A 14,652-nucleotide genomic window follows, 5' to 3' on the forward strand; every position below is an offset into this window, starting at 1 on the left:
ATGAATATTAGTAATATCCATACATTAAGAAATAAGATTTTTGTAACTCCCCAATCATTGATATTGTCACAGGAACAATATGTTTGATTCCCTTAACACAGATTAGGAGATTATAATTTTTGCCAGCTTTCAGTGTTAATGCCAAGCCTCTTATAAATACCAAATGATTTTACTCTACAATCAGAGCTTCAACATACATAAACATTGCTCCATTTGCTTTTCTTTTTGTTTCTGTTCTTGATAGCTTGTTTAGAGATGGCCAAAAAGTTCAGCATTGGCCGCCAAAAGATCAAGATTGCCAAAATAGAGCGTAAGAATCACCTGCAAGTTACCTTCTCAAAGCGTCGATCAGGCCTTTTTAAGAAGGCAAGTGAGCTCTGTACACTTTGTGGAGTTGAGATTGCCATTATAGTCTTTTCTCCAGCTGGAAAAGTGTTCTCCTTTGGACATCCTAATGTTGAAGGTATAATTGATAGGTTTTTTAGTCGCAATCCTCCACCTTCAAACTCAAGCACTCTCCATCTCGTTGAAGCTCATCGTAGTATGACTGTTTGCGAGCTGAACTTCCATCTCACACAGATTTTTCAATGAACTAGAGGGTGAGAGGAAGAGAGGAGAGGCACTTGATGACATGAGGCAAGCTAGCCAGAGCCAGTTTTGGTGGGAATCTCCAGTCGAAAAGATGGGATTTGATGAGCTTCAACAATTGAAGGACTGCATGGAAGCGTTGAAGAAAAATGTGAACAATCAAGCTAATAGCATCTTGATTGAGAATGCAAATTCTAGTTTGCCACCTTTTGGTTTTAATGGACACAGGGCCTTTAATCAGTTGAAACCTAAGCCTAATCAGATTGATCCTGCTTCTCATGTCCCTGGTTACGGATATGGTAATGGTTATTTTGGTCTGAGCAACTTTGCTGCGTAATCTGAGCTTGTGTCTTGCTAGACAGTTCTGAGTCTCCATTTTGATTGATGCTGTGTGGCTTTGCCGGAAAAGAAAGTTCATTTTTCTATCTATTGGTTAAAGTTGTAACTTAAATTTGACAAACTGTTTGATCTGAAGTTTATTCTGAGGTTGTAATGGATATTGTTTTTTGAAAATGGTCAGCTGCATCTGTCTAAATATTCTTTAAGCTTAAAATGTCAATTACTATTGAAAAGTTATCAAAAAAGAGAGCCCTGTGGGCATCATTTGTTTCAAATAGCCATCATCAACTAACATAAGCACTGAGAGTTGGATGAACGCGGCAACTTATAATCTTGTTTTCATATCAAAACAAGTTATATTGGGAAAGAAAATTACCACTTCTTTTTGAAATATTAATAAAAAAGAAGAAGCAATTGATTAATCTATAAATTAGATTTGAAAGATGAACTTTGACTTGCGACTCAAGGAACTGGATCTCAAAGCGAACGGGGTTTTGTCGTGCATTTGACAAACTCAGATTACAAATTTAAATAGGATATTAAACATCTACCAACCCCCACTATATCTACCTTTACTATATATATTATATTTTGTTCGTTTCGGATATAGCATGACTTTTTTTGTAGTGTATAAAATTCACACCTTAACACTCGAGATCTTGTAATGAGTAGATACTTCCACAAAAGTATAATCGATTTTCTGATTAAATACAGTACGCGATATTTTCTATTACTTTTTGCATCAATTCTAGCCATTTTCGCACCCTTAATCGATCTAATCAACATATATACATATAACTCTCCCACCCCTTTTCATTACTAATGGATTATCCTTACTATTTTATTTTACTAAAAATGCAATGATCTTATTTTGTCTCTCGGTTTAAAACATATGTCTTTAGTTACATGAGAAGTATTTTTCTAGACATATTTTATCTTTACTGACTCAATTAAGATCCCTCGGGAATAAAATCTTATCCTTTTTCTATTTTAGCCAAACATCCAGCCAGATGGAACGAGATTAAAATTTTTAATATTAAAAAAAATGTTTCATTTAAAATTACACAAAATATGACACGAAATTATGATATGAATGTACATAACATGAAACGAATTTTTAACTAGTCATGTTTTGGTTTACTATTCATTTAAACTAAACATAAAAGTTTCCTGATTTGAAAGTATATAAAACAAACGAATTGTCGGGTTTAACTAAACATATACGAATTGGGGGGTTTAAGGTAAAAAGGTCTGAGCATTAGTGGCTCTGAGGTATAGAGCATGGGTGTGTATGTACAGTATATGCGAAGAGGGGTTTTGGATATGAAGGAATTTATCTGATTCTGAAATGCAGTAACCGCTGCAAGGGGTTTTGGGCTTGAGTAGGTACCAAAATCGACACTAACCCCAAATTTGTATTATAAATTTTTATGAATTGACTTGTCAGGACATATGTTCAATTGAATTCGCAGACGCACATGAATGCATGCAAGATCACATATTATTACGAGAAAAGTTATCTTTTGTTATAATTATTTGGACCCCTAGTATTTATAAGATTGGATTTTTTTAATAATATTTTGGACCCCTAATATTTTGTAGTAGAGGGTTGTTTGGTTGAAATAATAATTGTTTGTTCTTTTTTATTGTCTCATTTTGAAACAAATAATAATGTTGCCATAATACATATTATTACAGGTACAATTACAGTCAACAATTTCATATACGACACAAATTTTTTTGTCGTATTTCGGTTTATCTTTTTCGTACACAAAACGTAATTGTAATTAAATAAATAAATAGAGGCGGTTTTGAATTTACCTATGTTACACCACTATGAACAAATATAAATTGACATAAATACATATTTAAAGAAATATTTTAAAATTATTTAAATATATTTTATAAATGTATATTGTATTTATAATTATTATAAAAACAAAATAGAAAAAAATTTCAAATTCAAAAATTTGACAACACTTATAACTTATTGACTTAAACTCAATTAATAAAAGTACTCCTACAAAAAAATTATATTGAAAACGAAAAATCATTATTTTGTGAAAATGTTAAAAACAAAAAGAAGAAGCAATTGATTAATTTATAAATTAGATTTGAATGAGACCTTTGATGATTTCGCTTGCGACTCAACTGGAGGACCTAAATTATGGAAGCGAACGAGGGCTTGTCGTTCATTGACAACTCACCCAAATATTTCAAGTAAAATGTGTCACGTGCACATACGAGTAACGCAACTCATACAATTCCTTTTCACTTCCCATTCTGCTAGTATAAAAGATATGCGAGAACTCTTACCCATGTCTCCATATTTTTTAAATTATTTGCTGGAGTTTTCGATTATAACTTGAGGCGCTACTATCAATGGCTCGATCTGAAAGACGACCGTCTCTACATGTTTTTAGTACCATATCTTCCAAAACCAAGTTGTATACCGTCTTGTTTGCAACCTCTACTATATCCTCGTTACGATATATATGTAATATGTATATATATATATTTTGTTCATTTCGAAATAGGCGGACCTTTTTTTAGTAAATGAATTCCATATACGGGGTCAGAGGATTTGGTCATCACGATTGAAACCTCAATCCAAGATAAATTGTTTAATCAATAAACAAATGTCAGCAGAAGATATTTAACATCTATGACCCCAAACTCATCCAATATCTTTTAAGATTACAGTTCTAGAAACAAGAATTCCAAATTCAATAAATACATTTTTCACTTTCTTTTAAAATAATTCTCAATTCAATACCAAACCCACTAGTATACTTCGAAATAAGTACACTAGTCCCCAACTATAAAATAACATAATATATAATATAATATAATATAATTTAATATAATAAATAACTTTACATAACAGAACTTACACTAGTCCGCAAACCCTAGACAACCACCTTCCAAAAGCTTCTTCCATTGCTTCCTCGAATTACACAGCTAAAATATATATAATATTTTGTTCGTTTCGAGTAGGGCGACCTTTTTAAGAAAATGAAATCCATACTTTGACATATGAGATTTTGTAACAAGTAGACACTTCTGCAGGAGCATAATCGATTTTATGGTTAATACATTACGAGATATTTTTTCGTACTTTTCATATTTAGTTCTAACTATTTTTTGCACCCTTTAATCGACCCTGAACAACATTTACACATATAAGGATTCCCCCTCCGCCCTTTTTCATTACTAATGGAATATCATTCATTATTTTACTAAAATTGGAACGCAGTGATTTTGTTTTATTTTCAAGGTTAAAAACAAATATATTGAGTAACACGAGAAGTACTTTGTTGAACAGGTTTTATTTTTACGGACTCAATTAAGGTCCCTCGGGAACAGAATGCTGCCCTTTTTCCTATGTTAGCCAAATAGTCGGGATGGGATGAGACTAAAAATTTAATCGAAATTATAATATTTTAAATAATGTTTTGGTCAAAAATTACATAAAATATGACACAAAATTACACGACATGCAGATACATGTACACAAACGAATTCTTAACTAGTGATGGATTTAGTATTCATTTAAACTAAACACGAAAGTACAAGAAGACGTGAAAGAATATAAAATGAACAAATTGTCAGGTTTATGTACAAATCATCATTCAACAAAATAAAAAATGAATTGACACTAGTACTAAAACATGAAAACTCCATTCAAATAAAAATGATTTTGAACTGAAATTAAAAAATTAAAAATAGTTCAATTTAAATGTTTCAATTTCGATAAAATATTCTAACTAAATTGATTAAAATCGCACCTGTTAATAATATAAATAAATAAATATTATTCATATTTTATATAACTATTTGCTATTGCATTTTTAAGAACAGGAGATATATGATTCTTTTTCCAATTTTATCCAAAAAATAAGCCGAATGCATTTTAGATAGGGTCGTAGAGAGGGAGGGATGGAGGGAGGTTCTTGTTGTTTCCACTTTTTCTCAAAGTTATTCCTCACCAGTCCTCACACTAGCACTATCGCATAATACTTGGTGCTTGGTACTTGATTGACATAAATTCAATCTATGTTCCACATTCTTTCATAACAGCAAAAGCAATCCTCCTTTCTTTTTATCTTTCAAAGTTTGTCTATGCACGGTTTTATCATCGTAAAATCGAAAATGAGTGTTTAACATGCGGAGGATTGCCATCAAATTTGAGTAGAATCATAGTATTTCTTAACTTCTTTGGGCACAAACCTGTTGTAGAACATTGCTAGTTTCTTGGCAAAAGGTATATGATAATGTTATGAATATAATGCAAATGCAACTTGTTCTCTGAAAAACGATACTGTCACTTTATTTGCATAGGTACATATAGGAAGGATTAAAGCTGATCAACGAGATGTGCACCAAGGAATTATCATCATAAATATTCAGTTTAATAGCGTGATTAGTAATTAATGACATAAGATCAGTTTAAACTTGTAGTATTCACTCCCCTTCTTCCAAAAACAGCTCTGCTCCCGTCTTCCCATCCAATCTTATAAGGATTCGATTCATTAAGAAGTGGATGTGGATTTTCACTCGTCCATAAAAACCAGATCCTAACTACTAAACTTATACATTTATAAATTATTAATATATATAAATAAAATTTAACTATAATCATTTAAACTTATAAGGCATTCGATTCATTAAGAAGTGAATGTGAAATGTTCATGGACGACTTCTCAGTCTTTTGGCGATTCATTTAATGAGTGCTTGCAAAATCTTGGACACGTTCTCAAGAGGTGTGTTGAGACCAATCTTGTTCTCAATTGGGAGAAATGTCACTTTATGGTGCGACAGGGCATTATTCTTGGGCACAAGGTTCTAGTAAGGGTCTTGAGGTGGATAAGGCCAAGGTGGGGGTCATTGAGAATCTTCCTCCACCTATTTCTGTTAAGGGAATTCGTAGTTTTCTTGGTCGTGCGAGGTTCTACAAGCGTTTCATCTAAGGACTATCTAAGATTTCGAAGCCATTGTGCAGGTTTTTAGAGAAAGACGTCCCTTTCAGGTTTGATGACGAGTGCCTCGCAGCTTTCGAGACATTGAAGAAGAGTTTAATCACGGCACCAGTCATAACTGCACCTAATTGGAATAGAACCTTTTGAGATGATGTGCGATGCACGTGACTATGCAGTTGAAGCAGTTCTTGGACAGAGGAAGAACAACATATTTCATGTGGTCTACTATGCTAGTAAGAACCCTAAATGGTGCCCAAATGAATTATACTTCTACGGAGAAAGAGCTTTTGGCTATTGTCTATGGTTTTGAGAAATTTCGATCTTATTTACTTAGACTAAGGTGGACAGTTTTCATTGATCACGCTGTAATTCGATATCTCGTCTCAAAGAAGGACTTGAATCCTAAATTGATTAGATGGGTTCTTTTGCTTCAAGAACTTGAACTAGAGATCAAGGACAGAGAAGGAACTGAAAATCAAGTCGCTGATCATCTCTCCGCGTTTAGAAAATCCTAATGCTACTTCTATTGGAGAAGACATTGATAAATGAGTCTTTTCTCGACGAGCAGCTGTTTAGAGTGCAAAGAAGGAAGAACCGTGGTTTGCAGACATTGTGAACTACCTTGTGAGTAATATCATGCCTCCTGACTTATCTTACGCTCAAAGGAAGAAGTTTATACATGAAGTAAGTGGTTATGTGTGGGATGGAGCCATTTATTTTTTGACAAAGAGCTGACCAAACCATCAGGAGATGTATTCCCTACATCGAAACGGGGGGATCTTGCGAGATTGCCACTTAACAGCTTATGGAGGACATTATGGAGGAGAAAAGACAGCAGCTCGTGTTCTTCAAGCAGGTTTCCTTTGGCCGACATTATTTAAAGATGCTCATCAGTTCGTTTTGAAATGTGATCGATGTCAACGGGTGGGTAATATATCTAAAAGGGATGAGATGCCTCTTAATGTGCTTCTCGAGGTTGAAGTCTTCGATGTTTGGGGAATTGACTTCATGGGGCCATTTGTCTCATCTTGTAACAATCAGTATAGCTTGTTGGCGGTTGATTACGTGTCGAAATGGGTTGAAGTTAAGGTGTTGTCAAAGAACGATGTGAAAGTGGTGCTTAATTTTCTTCATAAGCAGATATTCACAAGGTTTGGAACTCCAAGAGTCATAACCAGTGATGAGGGGTCGCATTTTTGCAATCACAAGTTCACTGCTATGATGAAAAGGTATAATGTGAATCATCGCATTGCTACAGCTAATCATCCTCATACGATGACCTTTCAGGTAGTGATGAGGAAAAGCTTTTGAAGATTCTGAGAGAGTTCAAATCGGCAATTGGCTGGACTATAGCAGTTATCAAGGGAATCAGCCCTTCTTATTGCATGCATACAATTCTGCTAGAGAAAGGTAGCAAGCCTATGGTCGAGCAGCAAAGAAGACTTAATCCGATCATGAAGGAGGTAGTGAAGAAGAAATTCTTAAGTGGCTAGATGCAGGGATCATCTACCCTATTTTTGACAGTTCATGGGTAACCCTGGTTCAATGTGTGCCAAAGAAATGTGGAATTACTGTGGTAGCAAATGAGAAGAATGAGCTTATTCCTACTAGAACAGTCACGGGATAGAGAGTTTGCATGGACTATAGAAAGCTGAACAAAGCCACTGGGAAGGATCACTTCCCTTTGCCTTTTATTGATCAGATGCTCAATCGGTTGGCTGGTCATGAGTATTGTTGTCTTCTGGATGGTTATTCGGGTTTTAATCAAATTTGTATCGCTCCAGAAGATCAGGAGAAAACTACCTTCACTTGTCCATTTGGTACTTTCGCCTTCAGACGAGTTTCTTTTGGTCTGTGTGATGCACCAGCCACATTTCAGAGATGTATGATAGTCATCTTTTATGACATAATTGGCCAGAATGTGGAAGTGTTCATGGACGACTTCTCAGTCTTTGGCGATTCATTTGATGAGTGCTTGCAAAATCTTGGACACGTTCTCAAGTGGTGTGTTGAGACCAATCTGTTTCTCAATTGGGAGAAATGTCACTTTATGATGCGACATGGCATTATTCTTGGGCACAAGGTTTCTAGTAAGGGTCTTGAGGTGGATAAGGCCAAGGTGGGGGTCATTGAGAATCTTCCTCCACCTATTTCTGTTAAGGGAATTCGTAGTTTTCTTGGTCATGCGAGGTTCTACAGGCGTTTCATCAAAGACTTCTCTAAGATTTCAAAGCCATTGTGCAGTTTTCTAGAGAAAGACGTCCATCTCAGGTTTGATGACGAGTGCCTCGCAGCTTTCAAGACATTGAAGAAGAGTTTAATCACGACACCAGTCATAACTGCACCTGATTGGAATGAACCTTTAGAGATGATGTGCGATGCAAGTGACTATGCAGTTGGAGCAGTTCTTGGGCAGAGGAAGAACAACATATTTCATGTGGTTTTATGCTAGTAAGACCCTAAATAGTGCCCAACTGAATTATACTACTACGGAGAAAGAGTTTTTGGCTATTGTCTATGGTTTTGAGAAATTTCGATCTTATTTACTTGGGACTAAGGTGACAGTTTTCACTGATCACGCTGTAATTCGATATCTCGTCTCAAAGAATGACTCGAATCCTAGATTGATTAGATGGGTTCTTTTGCTTCAAGAACTTGAACTAGAGATCAAGGACAGAGAAGGAACTGAAAATCAAGTCGCTGATCATCTCCCGCGTTTAGAAAATCCTAATGCTACTTCATTGGAGAAGACATTGATAAATGAGTCTTTTCTCGATGAGCAGCTATTTGGATTGCAAGAAGAAGAACCGTGATTTGCAGACATTGTGAACTACCTTGTGAGTAATATCATGCCTCCTGACTTATCTTACGTTCAAAGGAAGAAGTTTCTACATGAAGTAAGTGGTATGTGTGGGATGAGCCATTTATTTTTCGACAAGGAGCTGACCAAATCATCAGGAGATGTATTCCCTATAGCGAAACGGGGGGATCTTGCGAGATTGCCACCTTAACAGCTTATGGAGGACATTATGGAGGAGAAAAGGACAGCAGCTCGTGTTCTTCAAGCAGGTTTCCTTTGGCCGACATTATTAAAAGATGCTCATCAGTTCGTTTTGAAATGTGATCGATGTCAACGGGTGGGTAATATGTCTAAAAGGGATGAGATGCCTCTTAATGTGCTTCTCGAGGTGAAGTCTTCGAATAGGGCGACCATTTTTAAGAAAATGAAATCCATACTTTGACAAATGAGATTTTGTAACAAGTAGACACTTCTGTAGGAGCATAATCGATTTTATGGTTAAATACATTACAAGATATTTTTTCATACTTTTCATATTTAGTTCAAACTATTTTTTGCACCCTTTAATCGACCTGAACAACATTTACACATATAAGGATCCCCTCCACCCTTTTTCATTACTAATGGAATATCATTCATTATTTTACTAAAATTGGAACGCAATGATTTTGTTTTATTTCAAGGTTAAAAACAAATATATTGAGTAACACGAGAAGTACTTTGTTGAACATGTTTTATTTTTACGGACTCAATTAAGGTCCCTCGGGAACGGAATGCTGCCCTTTTTCTATGTTAGCCAAATAGTCTGGATGGGTTGAGACTAAAAATTTAATCGAAATTATAATATTTAAATAATGTTTTGGTCAAAATTACATAAAATATGACATAAAATAACACGACATGCAGGTACATTTACACAAACGAATTCTTAACTAGTGATGGATTTAGTATTCATTTAAACTAAACACGAAAGTACAAGAAGACGTGAAAGAATATAAAATGAACAAATTGTCAGGTTTAAGTACAAATCATCGTTCAACAAAATAAAAAATGAATTGACACTAGTACTAAAACATGAAAACTCCATTCAAATAAAAATGATTTTGAACTGAAATTAAAAAATTAAAAATATTTCAATTTAAATGTTTCAATTTCGATAAAATATTCTACCTAAATTGATAAAAACCGGACCTGTTAATAATATAAATAAATAAATATTATTCATATTTTATATAAGTATTTGCTATTGCATTTTTAGGAACAGGAGATATATGATTCTTGTTCCAATTTTATCCGAAAAATAAGTCGACTGCATTTTAGATAGGGTCGTAGAGAGGGAGGGAGGGAGGGAGTGAGGTTCTTGTTGTTTCCACTTTCTCTCAAAGTTATTCCTCACCGGTCCTCACACTAGAACTCCCGCATAATACTTGGTGCTTGGTTCTTGACTGACATAAGTTCAATCTATGTTCCGCGTTCTTTCATACAGTAAAAGCAATCCTCCTTTCTTTTTATCTTTCAAGGTTGTCTATTCACGGTTTTATCATCGTAAAATCGAAAATGAGTGTTTAACATGCTGAGGATTGCCATCAAAATTTGAAGTAGAATCATAGTATTTCTTAACTTCTTTAGGCATAACCTATTGTAGAAATATTGCTAGTTTCTCTTCGCTAAGGTATATGATAATGTTATTGAATAGAATGCAAATGCAACTTGTTCTCTGAAAAATGGTACTGTCACTTTATTTGCATAGGTACACAAAGGAAGATTTAAGCTGATCAACGAGATGTGCACCAAGGAATTATCATCATAAATATTCAGTCTAATAGCGTGATTAGTAAAATAATGACATAAGATCAGTTAAACTGGTAGTATTCAACTCCCCTTCTTCCAAAAACAGCTCTGCTCCCATCTTCCCATCCAATCTTATAAGGATTCGATTCATTAAGAAGTGGATGTGGATTTTCACTTGTCCATAAAAACCAGATCCTAACTACTAAACTTATACATTTATAAATTATTAATATATATAAATAAAATTTAACTATAATCAATTAATAAAATTAATTAATATGTATTAATATTCTAATTTTTCAAGTTATTTTATTTTATTTTCAAAGTAACTATTATTTCATCATATTAAAATTTCTTCTACACACCACATTTTATCATATTATAATGAGTAAATCATGTGTGTCAGAAATTATTTTCATACATAATATTTTATTTATTCACAATTCAAAACATTTTTTTATTTTAATTTTTCAAAACGACTTATATAATTAATTCATATATTTCTTAAATTACAATGTTTTACTTTTATGTATTTATTTTATAATTATTTTAAACTGAACTATTTTCACATATTTTCAAATTTTTATTTTCACAACATCTCTGACTTAAAATAGTTTTGTGTGCTTAAGTTTTTTTATTATTGAACCATGTTAAATTAAAATTATTCATCTCAAAAAATTTGAATGGATTCGGAGGTCCGATCCGATAATCGGAGATCCTAATGAATTTGGATATAAATTATGTTATTAAAAATCTGAAATTGATCTGATCTCAATCCAATCCAACAAATTTAAATAAATATGAATTTAATTAAATCCGATCCAAATTTGAACATCAGCACAAGGATAACTTACTCTGATTCACATTGTATATCTCCTAAAAGGCACTTAGCTTCAATTCAACAGAAATGGAATGAAATTTTATTATGTTTTACTAAAATTGCACCAAAATTTCCATCATATTTTAGCCAATATTATTGTATGGTAATAGTTCTATCCCCAAAAACTTCTGTATTCATGATTATATCTTCCTATAAAGAGGTGTTAGCATATTTTTCAGCAATTGAACCTTCCTCCAACAAAAAATTCTTTTAGGCCATATTATTAAATAAAAAATAGATTATTCCCATTATTTGATACATTGACGTCTTACGGATCGTAATATCTTAAAAATCTTATGCAAATCATGTTTTCTGATAAGAAAAATATATTTAAAAGGAAATTACAATACCGAATTTTGACACGTAAGTCACAGCAAAAAATTTAGTCAAAACGGACACTGCTAAATAATTAGCTTATACGTAGATATTGTCGAATTATTTTTTCATGTGAATTTTAAGGAAATTTTCACTAGATTAAGTAAAATGAGAGTGGTGGTGACAACCGGTAGAATAACAAATTCGCTAGAATAAGTATTTAATAATAAAATTTATTAGCTTAATTTGAATTAAAAATGTGCAATAGCATTAATATTACTAATATCCATACATTAAGAAATAAGATTTTTGTAACTCCCGAATCATTGATATTGTCATAGGTACAATATGTTTAATTGCCTTAAAACAGATTAGGAGGTTATAATTGTTGCCAGCTTTCAGTGTAAATGCCAAGCCTCTTATAAATAGCAAATAATTTTACACTACAAATCAGAGCTTCAACATGCATAAACATTGCTCCATTGGCTTTTCTTTTGGTTTCTGTTCTTGATAGCTTGTTTAGAGATGGCAAAAAAGCCCAGCATTGGTCACCAAAAGATCAAGATTGCGAAAATAGAGCGTAAGGTGAAAAAAGCCCAACATTGCTCCATTGAATAAGATTAGAGAAGATCTTTCTTGTGAGGAAGAAGCTTGAGAGGAGCGAATTTTGAGGAAGAACGCAATTCCGTTTGTGAAAATTTTGTGGAAAAATCATCCGGAGAGAGAGGCTACTTGGGAATTAGAAGAATCTATTTGTTAGAAATATCCGTATTTATTCGATTCAGGTACGAGTTTTTAGTTTTGTTTAATTCCGGGGACGGAATCGTATTTAAGGGGGGTATATATGTAATATACGAGAATTTAATAATAATAATAATAATAATAATAATAAGATTTGAATTAAAATTAAAATAAGTGATTTAATTCATTTGTTAAATAGCATAGAAATAAAGTAATAGTAATTAGTTGTTATAATTTTAATTCTAATAGTTAGAGGATACCTTGTGTAATATATATCTATATATATATATATATATATATATATATATATATCACCACACAGGCATTCTTAATTTACGCAAGCAAAGGAAAAGAGAAGAAAAATCCTAGAAGAGCAGGCGGATAAAGACTTAGAGGAAAACAGAGTCATCGAGCCTAGTAGTTTTTTTGTTTGTTTTCATTGAATAAGGTAACTCTTTATTGCGTGTTATTATAATTAGTCATATAGCTAAGCACTTCGCATGTGACCTTGTCAATTGTTGACAGAGCACACACAACACACAAATTTAGTAATAAATTGTATGGCCATCCTTGTTTCTTTGTTGTCAAATCACGTCATTAGTGTCAACTAGGAACCATGTTGTATTTTATTATCATTCAGTTTTGGTATCCATAATAATGTTATTTATGTTATATTATTCAAGTGCGAATTATATAATTTATTTATACATATGTTTAATCCACAAGATCTGCTGCTTCAATTCCAATTTTCATGTTACTTTAAAATTATTAAGTTAGGTTATGCATATGTGAGCTTTTATTTAATTGCGGTTGATTAGACTATGATAGTGTGGCAATTGGATGATTCAAGTTATTTAAATTATTTATATAAAATTAAAATTTTGTGAGGGTTTTTCACTACTTCAATATACTTATTTATTAGTTATAATTTAAATTGATTTTATGTATGCCACTTACCATTAAAACAATTTAATTGGTGTACATGTACTTAGTCCAGTTATACTAGTGAGTCCAATTATACTAGTGTCATAATTTATAATTAATTATTTAATAAAGGTGAACAATGGTAGTTAATTTACAATCTAATTATTTTAAGTATATGTATTATTAAATTAGTAAGCAGTATGGTAGTTAGGTGCATTCGTTTAAACAAATTGTATAATTATAAATGTAATAATAAAATGACATTTGGTCTCTTTAGTGTTAAATTCGAGGACATGTAATGTACTGGTTCGGAGCCGAATAGTTGTGTATTGATAAAAAAATTAGTTTTGAATAAATTAAGAAGCAACAAACATTAATTATAAATTTTAATTTTGTAATTAGATCACGGGTCGGGGATTTAGCACATCATTTGCAGATTTTGATATTACTTTAGTTGCGATATTCGAGGTACGGATTATGTCCCTTTTTTATTCACCGTTACTCCTCTTGTCCATTATATTTATTTGATTCATTATGTTCTACTTTCTGTTCATTCCGTTAATATTTACTTTGACCATTTTAATTTCCAAAAATTATTTTAAAATTTGATTTTGAAAATTTAGATATCTGTGTATGCGGTTTTCAAAAATTATTTATGACACTCACGTGCTTTGGAAATTTGTATCATTTTTCCCATGTGATTTTTAAATTTTGCGAGAATATTTTCATTTTGAACCCTTAGTGTGATTTAGGGTATACCGAGTTAACAGGAGTACTACAGCCATGTCATTACGGTACCAGTGACATGACACTTCCGTGACACTGTGATTGGTCATGGCGTATCCTTTTGTTAGCTCTTGGGAGGAGTTTTTGGCCATTTTAATATTTGTTCAGGATACGTGGCTGCACCCAGAATTTGATTTGTGATTTGATTTATGGTGACGTTGTATATGTCGTACACGTTATCCATTCTGTTGCACATATTAGGTACCCTATGATGTGTGTATTTGTATCCGTTCTGATTTCGGTATGAAATATCATAACCCAAAATTATTGTTTTATTATAAGCTGTGAAATATTTATTTCTGATTTTATGTTTTTATAAATTGTATTCCAAATCCGTACCGGGCGTTTGGCTCATGCCGTATTTTTTTTCCGGTATGTGCATAGGGGAAATATTGGACTGTGCTATGGAGAGCAACCCCATTTATTGATTAGAATTTTGGACTTTATCAATATCTAGACTTAATTATTTATTTAGAGATTTCAACATTTATATTTTTGGTTTAGACAGT

At 32.7% G+C, this 14,652-nt stretch overlaps 1 pseudogene; it reads left to right on the forward strand.

The window, feature by feature from the left end:
- The first annotated feature begins 255 nt into the window (after window positions 1-255).
- On the forward strand, window positions 256-925 carry LOC141719923 (agamous-like MADS-box protein AGL61; annotated as a pseudogene).
- Window positions 926-14,652: the final 13,727 nt, after the last annotated feature.

The sequence above is a fragment of the Apium graveolens genome, chromosome 4 (genome assembly GCF_009905375.1).
Source record: "Apium graveolens cultivar Ventura chromosome 4, ASM990537v1, whole genome shotgun sequence".
NCBI classification, from domain to species: domain Eukaryota; kingdom Viridiplantae; phylum Streptophyta; class Magnoliopsida; order Apiales; family Apiaceae; genus Apium; species Apium graveolens.